Source organism: Brienomyrus brachyistius, chromosome 14, assembly GCF_023856365.1.
Source record: "Brienomyrus brachyistius isolate T26 chromosome 14, BBRACH_0.4, whole genome shotgun sequence".
Taxonomy (NCBI): Eukaryota; Metazoa; Chordata; class Actinopteri; order Osteoglossiformes; family Mormyridae; genus Brienomyrus; species Brienomyrus brachyistius.
In genome coordinates, this window is record NC_064546.1 from 18,752,480 (window position 1) to 18,765,645 (window position 13,166).

The following is a 13,166-nucleotide window of genomic DNA, read 5'->3' on the forward strand; positions in this document are numbered from 1 at the left end:
GTTTAATACCGAATTATGTTACACGAAACGTGAAGCTGTGTTTTAGCCGGCTATCTACTAGGCTACAGTATTGTAGCTATATCACATGCATTAAATTACCTAAAATTAAATATTCTTTACTGGATTTTAAAGGCAAGGCTATTTTATCTAACTAAGTTTAAACATCTGGTAACCATTCCTACTTAATGTTTTAGTAGCTGTAGACTTTTTATAATTCTACGTTTTTTTGCACTTTGCTTGCGTGTCTTTAAATAGGCATAGTTTGTGTAACCTGAAATCCCCCCCGTAGACATACACTGCAGCCAGCCGATCAGTTTTTTCACCAAATCATGTGACTCCTTGGCCCTGCACCTTACAACGTTGTTTGAATTACAGAATAAGGAGACAGAGAATTATTCATTCGGTGTAGTGTTTAGTAAGTGAAAGTCTGGTTTTCTGTTTAATAATTTGCCCTGTACAGTCCCCTGTTTATGGAATAGATACGGCTCCTATACTGTATATATATATATATATATATATATATATATATATACTGAGGAAAGGTTTACCAACCTATACAGTACATGTTCGGGACGCCGAATCGGTCTCAGTCTTTAAATCTTAAATTGGGCACCATCTGAGCCGGAGTCCTGGTTCAGTCCCATGGAAGGCTGACATTGCGAATGTGACCCTGTAACATCATGGGGACAGACTTGGATCTGCTGCCCTACGCAGGCCAGTGTGGAGAACTGACTCATTGATGGACTTTGGCTTTGACCCTGACCACAGTTTAAAGAGATTCATTTTCAGTTGTTTGATCTCTATAAAGAAGTTTCACTTTATTGAAATATGCGATATAGACAGTAATAATGGTTATATTCCTGGCTTAGATGGTTTGGCATTATTTTTTCAATTCCTTTAAGCAACCTGTCCTTGTATGAGACATTTTAGTTTTTATAATCCTTGTGTAGAAGTGAGGTATTGAAGAACAGCTATTTTATAAAATTTGTGTAGCATATTACAAAACGTAACTCAGTTACATTAACGTGATTTCAAATCTAATTTAATTAGAACGTTTATATGTTAGAATTTAGCAGTAACATTTATTCTACCTACTGTGATACCTACCTACCTAATTTTCAGCTATTGTAAGTACATAGAAACACATACAGTAATGGCGAAAGGCACTGGAACCTTAGATAGGCCTATGCAAAGTTTTGTGTAAACTTTCCCCTTTTAACTGAAACGTTGCTTGTATCTCTCAAAGAAAATATTTTGGGAGTATTTGAATAACGTATTGAAAGAGCACGTAGGCCTATGTTACGCAATACAGACACTTGAAAGGAAATACTTATATTTACTCATTGAGGATGGCCGTGTTTATGCCCTTCATTTGACGTATATTTTGGGGAATAATTTTGCATATAATAATACTGTGACCTTTTGTGCGCACATTAAAATACATTTGTGCGAAAGAGAGTAATTCGGCCTTTATGAACCTCCCACGCCGACATCGTTACCGTTAACAGAAGTGGCATATTGCTCAGTTATTATTATATATGTTTAATAAATAATATCGCGGTCACGTGACGCCCCGTTTCCGTAGAGACGGCTGGGATATAGCGCGCCCCGATGCTCGGTCGCGAGCGCAGTGGCTCGGGCGGGTGGTACGTTTAGATGGCTGAACAAGTGCTTTCTGCAAAAAACAAGGTGAGTGAGCTCCTTTACGTTATCATGCATTAACGCTGTGCATGCCTCCCGTTAGATGTTCTTAAGGAATCCTGCCTGTAATTTACTTGCTTTTGAGAAATGACATGATGCTAAGAGACAGCGCTCGCACGCGAGAGTGTCTAATGCCTATGTGTCTCTATCACTTTTTGAGTGAACTGGAAGTGTGCGCGACTTTCTCACATGCAAATTAAACATTATTTACTTAGTGGCAAAATAAACACCGTTACACACCTATGTTTAACAACACCGATGTACTCCATAAAATAATCTATACTAAACCTTTTATGCATACTATAAGATATTAATATACATATGAATGTTTTTTCAGGAATGGTAATCTACCGAGTTTCTACATTCACATTAAATATTGTGTGGTCTTTTCATAATGAGGATATAATTACTGGTTTACTTCTCTTATTTCCTCTACATGGTACCAAGTCTAATACAGGTCTGTTCTCTGGGCCAGATGATGGTTAATAATGGGACCAGATATGAAGGTTCCTGCTGAGAGTAATAAGCACTGCATGGATGGAATACAGATAACAGATGTGATTAGTGGCTTTACTGGGGCGGACAGGTAGCCCGGCCAACCTCCCCGTGACGAAAATGGATCAGCCACGAGTAAAGACTGTGTAGGGATGCACCGGAATGCAGACACTTTTCTCGAAAGAAAAAAGTTGAATTATTAATGCTTTCGTGGATATCGATTGTTGTGTTGCTTGGGCAGCAGTTTGAATCTGGTTCTTAGAGAGATCGAAAGCTGCAGCTTCACATGAGGGGGCTCATGTGGGGGGAGAGGACACTAGCAGGCTCAAGATGGGGCCGTGGGGGATGGGATTTAGGATGCTGCACATGAGGGCTGTGGTACCGTAATAACACAGCGGAGCACATCTCTCTCTCACACGCGCGCAAGCTCTCTCCCTCTGCCTCTCTCTCTCCCTCTGTCTCTCTCTCTCCCTCTGTCTCTCTCTCTCTCCCTGTCTCTCTCTCTCTCTGTCTCTCTCTCCCTCTGTCTCTCTCTCTCCCTCTGTCTCTCTCTGTCTCTCTCTCTCCCTCTGTCTCTCTCTGTGTCTCTTTCTCTCTTTTTGTCTTTGTCTTTCTGTCTGTTTGTCTCTCTGTCTCTATCTCTGTCTGGCTGTCTCTCTCTCTCTGTCTCTCTCTCCCTCTGTCTCTCTCCCTCTGTCTTTCTCCCTCTGTCTCTCTCTGTGTCTGTCTCTCTTTTTGTCTTTGTCTTTCTGTCTGTCTGTCTCTCTGTCTCTATCTCTGTCTGTCTGTCTCTCTCTCTCTGTCTGTATTTCTTTCTCTGTCTGTCTGTCTCTCTGTCTCTCACACGCGTGCACAAGCTCTCTCTGTATCTCTCTTCTTGTCTTTGTCTTTCTGTCTGTCTCTATCTCTTTCTCTGTCTTCCTGTCTCTCTCTCGCCCCCTCTCTGTCTCTGACAATAAAGGCTTGTGAAAAGTCAAGTCTCTCTGTCTCTCTCTCTCTTCCTCTGTCTCTATCTCTCCATTGTAATTATTTTTATATTTCAAATGAAATTTGATGGGTTGTATTCTGGTTTGGGATCTGAAGTTTACCTTGAAATACATTTTCTATTGTTGTTCAGTCAGATGTGGTCCTTGTACGCTGACATGAGGGATACCCTGGTGATGTATTCTGGGATGGCCATTCCTTTAAAAAGGTAAGCTTGATGTGAGCTTGTCCTCAGTAGTGCTGAGATGTTTGTGAGTGATGTAGCCCGTGGATGTTGCCGCCACAGCATTGTCTTCATAGTGCTGAGTGACATTATTCCTTCTGACCGCAACACTGCTTTGATCCTTGAACTGCACGTTGTATATCTGCGTCAGGAACAGGGTCCCTACCAGTGCTCTCTTCAGAATGACAGCAATTAGTTTATGTGTTTAGTGTTTTCAGGGGAGCTGCCTCACATCATGAAATGCAGCATTAAGTCAGTGCATGCAATGTCAAATATTGCGGATTATTCAACATGGCATGCATATCCTGCCTAGGCTGTCACCTGTCTGGGGCCCTGTGATGGGCTCCAGGCTGCTTGCAGTGCTGTACTGGACCAGTGGTTGGAATATTGATGGATGGATGGATGGATGGATGGATGGATGGATGGATGGATGGATGGATGGAGTGTTTGGCTTTTCAGGTGCATAAACTACAAATCCAGACCAAGATTTTGTTTGTACCATCCAGCTGTGCATAAAGAGTCACAGTCACAGAGAATCAACTGGTTAGTAGAAACCAAATCTTGGTCTGGATTTGCAGCTTCTGGTCCTGAAATGCGCAACACTGGATGGATGGATGGATGGATGGATGGATGGATGGAATATTCTGTACAGTATTGCAGTTTAATATACTGAAATTGAGAAAATAGAAAATCAAATTAATTTTTATTTACCAAAATTTATGTTTATAGTAATTGTAATTAATGCCAGTGATTAGAAAGCTATTCAACCTGGTTTATATTGCAGGGAATGTAAGTAATTATGGTGTCAAGAATATCAAGAAACAGTGGGAACTAATATTCTGTAGCTTATAAGAAAAGTAAATAGCAGAATATAAAACAATGTTCTATTTAATATAATACAGGGTGTTTCCCACAGAAGTATGATCATAAAAAGGCTTAGTTATGGCCCAGAGCCTCTGAGATTTTTCGAATAAAACTAAGTCACTTCAAAAGACATCAGTGATGTCTGGTTTCTGCACCACATTGCAAACATAATGTTCAGGGCTGGAACATTTCTTATTCGGTGCGTTTTCGGGTCCACAGTGCTTCAGAAAGCTGGCTTTGAAATTCCCCGCTGACACAGATGCTCCCTTTAGCTGAAGAATTAATCCTGATCGCCCTCCTGAAAGACACACATCAGCCGCTCCAGCGCATAATCGACCATAGTTGCCATACTGTCCAGCAGGGGGCGAAGGAGGGTCTGAAACCGAATCATATTATTGGTCACAACTGTAGACACCAAATCAGAAAATGTCAGCGCTGGAAAACAAGCTGATATGATAGACAGAAAGTATAGTTTGGGTTTTATGGTAAAGCTGGTGACTAAACAGTATAAAATGTTATAAGATAGAGAGCAATTCATACCTTAAACAGCCCTTCAGATTAGACACACTGAAGGCTCCAGAATAATTACAGTCCTCTTTGTCTGGTTGTGTTGTCTTCTACATCCCAGTTTCATAGACGTCCATATCCTGTTTCCTACATAGTTTAAATGATTTTTTTTCTGCAACGCACAAACTTTTGACAACCTTGACCACCTCTTCAGGAGTTTTTAACAAATTCCCAGAAAACATGCTGGTTCAGACAGACGCTTCGGCAGCAGACAGGAGAAAGATTCTGCTTCAAAACACTGGATTGTGTATCTGCACCGTCCTCTTATGCCTGGTGGGCTTCCGAAAGTAACGTGACCAAGCTGTGTGTCCAAGATACCCCCATGACAACTTGTCACTGTTGAGTGTAAATAATCAATGCACTTGTCAGGAAACAAGCCTCGTCTTTGTTATCGATTGGATGCATGCAAATGTAAGCGTAAGTAATTGTTCCCCAGAGATACTGCTTGTCGCATACATGAATCTGAATGGAGAATTCTAGAACACAGGAGAACACACAATCTATATCAGTGACTTTTTTTCTATGATTGTAGGAGAAAGGCCATAGAAGCACAGTGAAGGCAGTAAACTGTACAGATATTGGGGGGGGGGGGGGAGACAATTTGAACCCACAAATAGCTCCGGTGTCACCGTACTGTCCTTCATGCGCAGTTTTGCTCCCTCCCAGTTCCCTGTCAGACCGGGAGCAAAAACCTGGACTGTCTGCGGATCCCCGAGGACCAGACAGTGAAACAGGTCTCTAAGTCCGGTGTTTTTTCAGTAGCTATACAGCGCATTCAGTGTGTTCATACAGGCGGACTTGTGTTGCCGATGAGCAATCTTTCATTTCCCTGATCTGTATAAATGACGGCACTTTACCTTCGGCCTGGAGGCTACGGAAATCTGACGATGGAGAGGCAGTAAGAACCTCTTGCTCGCTTGCGTTGTACTTTCTTTTCTGTCGTGCTTTTCTTCCAGCAAGGCGTCAAATAACGTTGTTGTAGACTTTTCTTTGGCTCGGAAATCACATTTCTCCTTTCTTATATACTTTTATGCATTTTATTTTTATGTATGCGATGTTTACGTGTATTACGTGTATTTTAAAGTGGGCAAATTAACGGAAATGCTCCCATCATGTCATTTTGCATCGCTACATTTCATTTTCCCATCTTATCTTCAGTTTCCTCCTCGATTTCATACAGAACCTGATGATTTTTATACTCCGATACAGCACTCTTTATGATTAGTGGAGTTATTCCGTTTTGCAGTTTGCCAGTCCTTTTAAAGACGGTATTTTAGCTACATAATAACGAATGAAGAACATTTCGTGTAACACAGAATTGCTTGGGTTCTTTCCGAAGGATGTTGCAAAGCAATATGTATGCTGGATCAGGGACGGATTACGGACCGGGCCAGCGGGGCCGCTGCCCAGGGGCCCTTGGGGTGCAGGGGGCCTGTGGGGCCCCTAGCCCAAAACAATGCCCAAAAAGCAACGCTTATCAACAATGTTTTTTCGTTTGTCTATTTTAGAGGGCCTATATTCTTTGATCCTCTGCCTACAAGGGCCCCTGACCCTATAGGGAGGGCGTTTGGCTGCCAAGGGCCCTTGAATTGTGGTGGTTGTGGTGGTGGTGCTGGTGGTGGTGGTGGTGGGGGGGGCCTCGCGAACGTTTTGCCCAGGGGCCCACACAACCCATAATCCGTCCCTGTGCTGGATGATTTGCTATTCAATCGTAGCGATGATTGACGTGCCATTTGGAGGCCTGAAGAGCCAAGGAGAAGTCAGGACATCCTTGACGAACGTTTGACCAGATGGCACCTTAGAATAATAGTCATTTTTAATTATATGCCACCTACGTAGTGAAGTTGGTTGTGCTTGTGTTCCTTATTAGAGCTCATGTAGCATGTGAGATCTATTGGCTGACCACATGTCGCTTCCTGTGTTTTCACGCATCTCAGACAGCCTGAGCTGATTGGACGAGGAGCATCAGCTGATCACCCAGTGAGCCAGCAGCACTGCAGTAAGTGGTGCGTGTTGGGCACAGTGAGAGTGGTACTGCCGCACTGAGTGGAGCCATATGGACACCAACAATAACACTGCAAACATGCCTTCCCTGGTACTGCAGTCAGTGTGGGTACTGACACTGACCTCCCATGCAATACATCGCCGCCATTTTCACCGACAATATTCCTGTTTTTGTCAACTGTGAAACTAAATCAAGTCTGTTTAAAGCCCTTATTGTGACCATGACAACATAGAAATAGCTAAACCATGTCTTATATGGTCAGATTGTTTTGTAGAATCTATCTGTGATCATTGTACATTAAAAAAGTACTATTGGCAGTTATTACTGGGCCGTTACGAACATTTGTCCCCACAGCAGTGTCCTTCTGTCGATTCAATCTGCAGTTTTGACACCACTAAGCAGCAGAGGCAACTTATTGCAGAACTGGAGAATAAAAATAGTCGAAGGTGACCTTGTATATTAATAGCAATTCTTAATATCCGTGTATATTAATAAGGAATTACAAGCAGTTTGGTTGCAACAATTGAGTAAATTCCCAAAGGAATCAGTTTTGCCAACTTATGCCTAAAAACATTTTTGTTTTAATTGTATAATGATGTATACTGCCTAAGAATAGCTTGCTTAACTGCAGGTATTTTCTGTCCTGTTGTAGCGACATGCCAGTTAAATATGCAGCAATGCAGCACATGCGACATGACCTCGCGTGTCTGCGTGTGTGCGTGTCATAGCAGCGAGATCCCACGGGAGATTCCCAGCCTGTCCTGGAGAAGGCGCTACAGAGCCCTCTGCTCCTGGTGACCCTGCAGGACAGTAGCTGGATGGAGGGCAGAAGGACACCCCAGTCACATGGTCTGACACGACACGACACAGGAAGCTTTAATACCCTCAAAAGTCCTCAAAAGACTATTTACATTCACATTTATTTATTAGCTGACTCTTTATTTATAAATCATGTTACCTGAATAGTACATTTATACATTGTTGCTACTGATTACGACTGCAATTACGGGAATTTTTATTTTAATTTATTTAGACCACTGGTCCCTCCCACATCCCCACTGTGTGCAGTGTTCTCAGTGTAGGTGGGTGGCACCAGGGGGCAGCAGACAGGTCTCCGTAACCATGTTATAATCGATGCACATCAATAACACCATGAGCTCTGGACTCAGATGGATGTCAGAGGATGTGGCTGAACTGGAGACGCATTTTACTGATGGCCCTTGTCCAGTTTACTGACATGTAAACCGAGGTTTTGAGGCTCTAATTTGGTTGTATTAAGTAATAATAATTAATAGTAATAAACCACAGGTAGATATGCTCCAGACCGCTGGGACCCTGCAAGTGGGATTAATCGTTATATAACATAGGCGAAGAAGCTTTGGGTTATATGATTAATTGTATGATTTTCAAGAGACATTAAGCCTGTAAGCCACATATGAGCCATATAAGTATTTTTATGGATTTATTTGACTTAGTTGCTGCCTACATCCAGTGTGTTTCTTGCTGCCTGTTGGACAGAAACCGTTTTAGATACTGAGGCAGTCAGTCTGCATCCTCTCTTGCCATCCTTTCTTCTCACCTGCCTGCTCACCCCCTCGTCTCCAGCGCCGTTCTGGATCTTTCGTTCGCCCTCTTCATCTGGTGACTAGCAGGATGACTGGCAAACACAGGGCGGGGGGGCGGGAGTTAGCTTAATGTAAGCATGCTGTCTTGTTACCACGGCACCCACCCGGCGCCCACTCAGGAGGTGGGGGGGGGGGGGGGGGGAGTGTCACTGCTTGTATTGTCAGCTTCCCTACTGAGGTTACAGTTCCTAACATGAATCTCTTAGTCCTCGCTTCACCGTACATTATTCTTTAAACAAACCCTGCCACATAACTGGCCTGATTTTACAATGTTTTACTTTGTCAGATCCTGTTATAATTACTATAGTAAATTAATATGAATGCTGTAAACACCAATTAAATACGAGTTTCAAGATTTCTTGTCCTTTTATAATCAAAAACATAAATGTCATTACAGCTGGATATAATTTGCTTAAGAGTTTGTGATCAGAAGGTTGTTGGTTCAAGACCCGCCCTTGAACAAGGCCCTTAACCCTAGTTTCTCCCGGGACTGGATGGTCCTCCTTTTCTCACTTTGCATAAAATGCTAAACAAATATATAAATAGTATTTGTATTTTACTGTAAGATCGTGACACTATGTCACTATGGTATCACCATTTCTGTTTTGGATTAAGAGCAGGAATGTACAGTGCAGACTTCCCTTCTGCAACCCCTCTGTGCTCCAGTCCCAGCTTTGGTGTCAGCCACACCCCTCACGTGTCCATCCAATCGCTGTCCACCCTGAGAATGACATCGTAGGAGACATTATCTTGCATGAGGGCTGGTTCACACGAAGGCTCCACTTCAGGTATGTGTCCATCTGCCTTTCACCTTCATTCTCATTGACGTCAGTACTCACATCCACCCCTGCAGCCATTTTGGCCGTGAAATGGGGTAGGGGTGTCCACCAGGGCTGTAGTGGTGTCTTGGTAGGTGGGTATACTATTATATCGTATAATTGCATAGACGCTCTCCTCCTCTGATTAATACGCATTTCTGACTATTTTTAGGTGTATATACGGCAAAACCATTTTTTTAGAGGTGGGACTGCACATTATACCTGCATATACCCAGGGCTACATCTCTGGTGTCCATAGTAATTCGTGGTTTTCCAGAGACGTCTGCCCATCTGCAGACCTTCCAGGAGCTCATCTAGTGTGGAGTTAGGCCATGTGAGCCAGAACTACTGTGTGAATTCGTCTATGCGAGGAGTAGGTGATACACGTTGAAATGTGCAACGCGTTTCCTAATACGAGGGGAAATGAGACGTGTAAACGTGAAATACTAGCTTGTGATGTTTGGCTCGTGGTTCCTTCTCAGCTGATTATCGCACCGGCTGAAATCACGTGTTTTCAAAAAGGGATTTCACTGCCTCAGAGATATCCTTACGAGTGTAATACAGGTGTGAGGGAGAAGCTTGGTGATAGTATTTCAGTTGCACCCGGTTCAATTACAGATCCCACATCATCTCGGGTAAAATCTCGGGCAGAACTACAATCCCATGCAGCTGAAAGTTCCAGAAACGTCTTTCATTCTTTTATGAAGTCATCCTAAAAACGTCTGTAGTTTTCCTTTTTTGACCCGTCGCCTGTCTCTCGCTGTAGGCTGATGTAAAGCACTTTGAGACAGTGTAAGGTTATGAAAATGCGCTACGCATATAGAATTGAGTAGAACTGTAGAACTGAATTGAATTCCTTGTAATTCAATAATTAGGTATAATAATACATATTAAACATTGCATAACTTAAACAGACACTGACAGATGCATCAAATTATTCTCACAATTCCAGCAGGTGGGTGACTGTAGTGAAAGCTTCATCATTACAGACTATTTATTAAACAAGGATTAAGCAGGTATTTAGCGGGTTTAAAGCAGGTGTGTTTTTGTTTGTTTATGGTCTATACCGTAGTTGATTCTAGACCCTAAGGGCTAAATCCCAAAATCGTCCCTGGACTACAATGAGTGTTGACTGTCTATGTTATTTTTCATTGTCCACACTGAAGTCTGCCGAAATGCTTCCCAAGTCTGTTATACAGAAGGTGGCTGCGAGGAGAAGCACTCGCTGTGCAACAGTGAAGACAGGTGAGTTTGGGCAAGATGGTTAAGTTGCGGCAATGATAATAATAGTCATTAAAAATGTTATATAAATACGAGACGTCAATGGCATTGCTGTTTCCCAGCTTGCTTGTTCATTTAGAGTAACAGATGGAATAATGATCGAGATCAGTTAACTCCGTATGTTTCACCTTTTACAGGTAAGACACCACATAACTTGTTAATGATGGTTTTAGCGGAAAGAGGAGGCCCAGTCAGTTATCCTATATTTATACATTCTAACAGTTTTGCCTGTTCCATAAACCATTGTGCCAGACCCTCATTCTTTTTTAATTTCTGAGAAAGGGGATGGTCTCGAGACGCCCCTGGACTTCAAGCCTCAATGTTATCCGGTTTCAGTGACAGTTTTGATAGTTTTTCTGCTCTTAATTAAGAAGAATGACCATGGTGTTTTAGAGATGGTCACTGTTTTTTATGGAGCCCAAAGCAGGACATTATATTGTATCCTTTCATTGTGTTGCCAAGGCTTCTAGATATTTTTTTTTCTCTTTTTTTTGTCACTGAGTGCCCAGATGTTGAAATTCACTTTCTGGACCTTTGCGTGTTTTGGTTGCCGCTTGCTGCATGTGAAAGACTTTCAGCAGCTAAAACCCTGACGTGAAAACGATGTGTTTGATGACATTGGGGATTGTGATAAATGCGACCCGTCCCAAAAGTGCAGAACCCACAACGGCCTCTTCAGTTGTTTATGTGCATTTAAGGAGTTGCAGCAGCAAAGCTTTCTTAAGTAATTAATAAAGGGGATGGGTAACCCAGATATCCTCTTTGTATTGTTATATAATGATGCATTCAGTCATTCAGTTCAGTATACATTCAGTCTTTAACACCACCTCTGAAATGGCAACAAATTCTCACAGCAGTCTCTGCGGGCAATCGCGTTTGCTCAAGAGAAGTAGGTTAGAAGTTTTTCCATTATCGTGAAAAGAATGTGTATGCCAGAAGAGATCGGTATAGGGTCCTGAACACAGGTCCTGAACGCTGAGGAATCTGAACACATATGTGCTAACTCTAAACTTGGTTTCCGGCACATGGATATCATAGAGACCAGAGGGAGAAAATGTTCAGCTCAGTCACATGAGACCACGGGACTGTGGGAGGAACTGGAATAAAGGCCCACAGACTTACTGTGGGATACTGTGGGATACACCTTCTGGCGAAGCACGATGGTATTTTGAAAATGGATTTTATGGAGTAAGTAGGTACCAGAGGCTGCGAACACATGTGCACGTCTGCATGTATGTGTGTGCGTTTGTGTTCTACCTACGCTTTCGGTCACATGTTTTCACGCACCTCAGGAGGACTGTTCCTGGATCTCCACCAGAATAACCACTGCATTCGTGCCTTAGATCAGTCAGCTTTGCCCCTGCACACTAACAATTGCACTTCCTGTATGTAATTTTCATTGGAGACAAGGACAAGGACATGGGATGACATGACCCCCCCCCTTCCCAAATATAAATATCTGAAGGCAAAACTGTAGACTGTCCCACTCATTTATGTATATATAGAGAGCAATAGAGTGGAAGACTTTTATTTTGAAAACATTTTGCTGCTTTCATGTTGTAAGCGGCAAACCCACCAAATGCACCACTAGACCAGGCACCTATAAAATCTTTGTCCCGATTCTTTTGTCACACCCTCTGTCCAGTCCCGTATCATCCCTGCAGCGCCCAGCTCTGGTGACGGGCAGGGCTGGAGGCCTCATCAACGTCGGCCATTACTAGCCGGATGGAGCTCTCCCAGTCGTAGGGCGCAAATGGCACTGTTTACAAAATGCTGCAAAAAGTGCTGATGATCGTAAAAAGAAAAGGTCTGAATGTGGAAACGGTGCATTTAAAATTAAATCTATGTGCTAGTTAAGTACAATCTCAGTATGTAGTCACAAACAGTCCTGTGCAAAGGTCTTAGGCAGTCAAAGAAAATGTTTATGGCTGTATATCTTGGTAGTAATTGTGTGTTTGTTCCGAAAAAAATGTCTAGATAAACTGCACTTTGGTTCCTAAACCTCTCCTTAGGGCCACCTCAGCCACATTGTGTATTTGCTCAATTTCTCCATCCGCGCTCAAATAATTAATTTACTTGATTTTTTAAATAACTCAATGCGGTATTGATTAGCCAAAAAGGGTGGGGTAGTGGTCGACTCGAAAAACACATTGGTGAATTGCACGGTTGCTGCAAATACTGTGGTAATTTTAGGAGATGTTGTGAAATGGCTGAGAGAAAATCATAATCCTACACCAACATCACTGAAACATAATTTTTTATGACTGCCTAAGAGTTTTCACAGTACTGTAGTTAGTTGACATTGATGCAATTGTCATAATAATTAGTGTAGGTTTGAATTTTTCTGACATTTTTATTTTCAGGGAACTAACCTGGTTTTACTAGCGCAGACCCTTGGCTAGATGACTCTCTGTTCCAGGCAGTAGCGCCCCTCCCAATCTCTCTTCAGCCTGTTAAGCGGTTTTCTGCGAACATGATGTCAGTGATACATTCCATTTGCCACTGGCTACACTACCACTCTCTGCTCATGCTTCTTAATCTACCCTGACTGATGTACCTACAGACATGCATACGCATCAATGCTTTAAATAATCCACCTGCAA

At 42.6% G+C, this 13,166-nt stretch overlaps 1 long non-coding RNA gene across 1 annotated transcript; it reads left to right on the forward strand.

Moving 5' to 3' along the window:
• The first annotated feature begins 1,591 nt into the window (after window positions 1–1,591).
• LOC125708173 (uncharacterized) lies at window positions 1,592–8,499 on the forward strand. Its single transcript, XR_007382434.1, has 3 exons — window positions 1,592–1,689; window positions 3,314–3,388; window positions 6,772–8,499. It is a non-coding gene; the product is annotated as an uncharacterized LOC125708173 (long non-coding RNA).
• The last annotated feature ends 4,667 nt before the right edge of the window (window positions 8,500–13,166 follow it).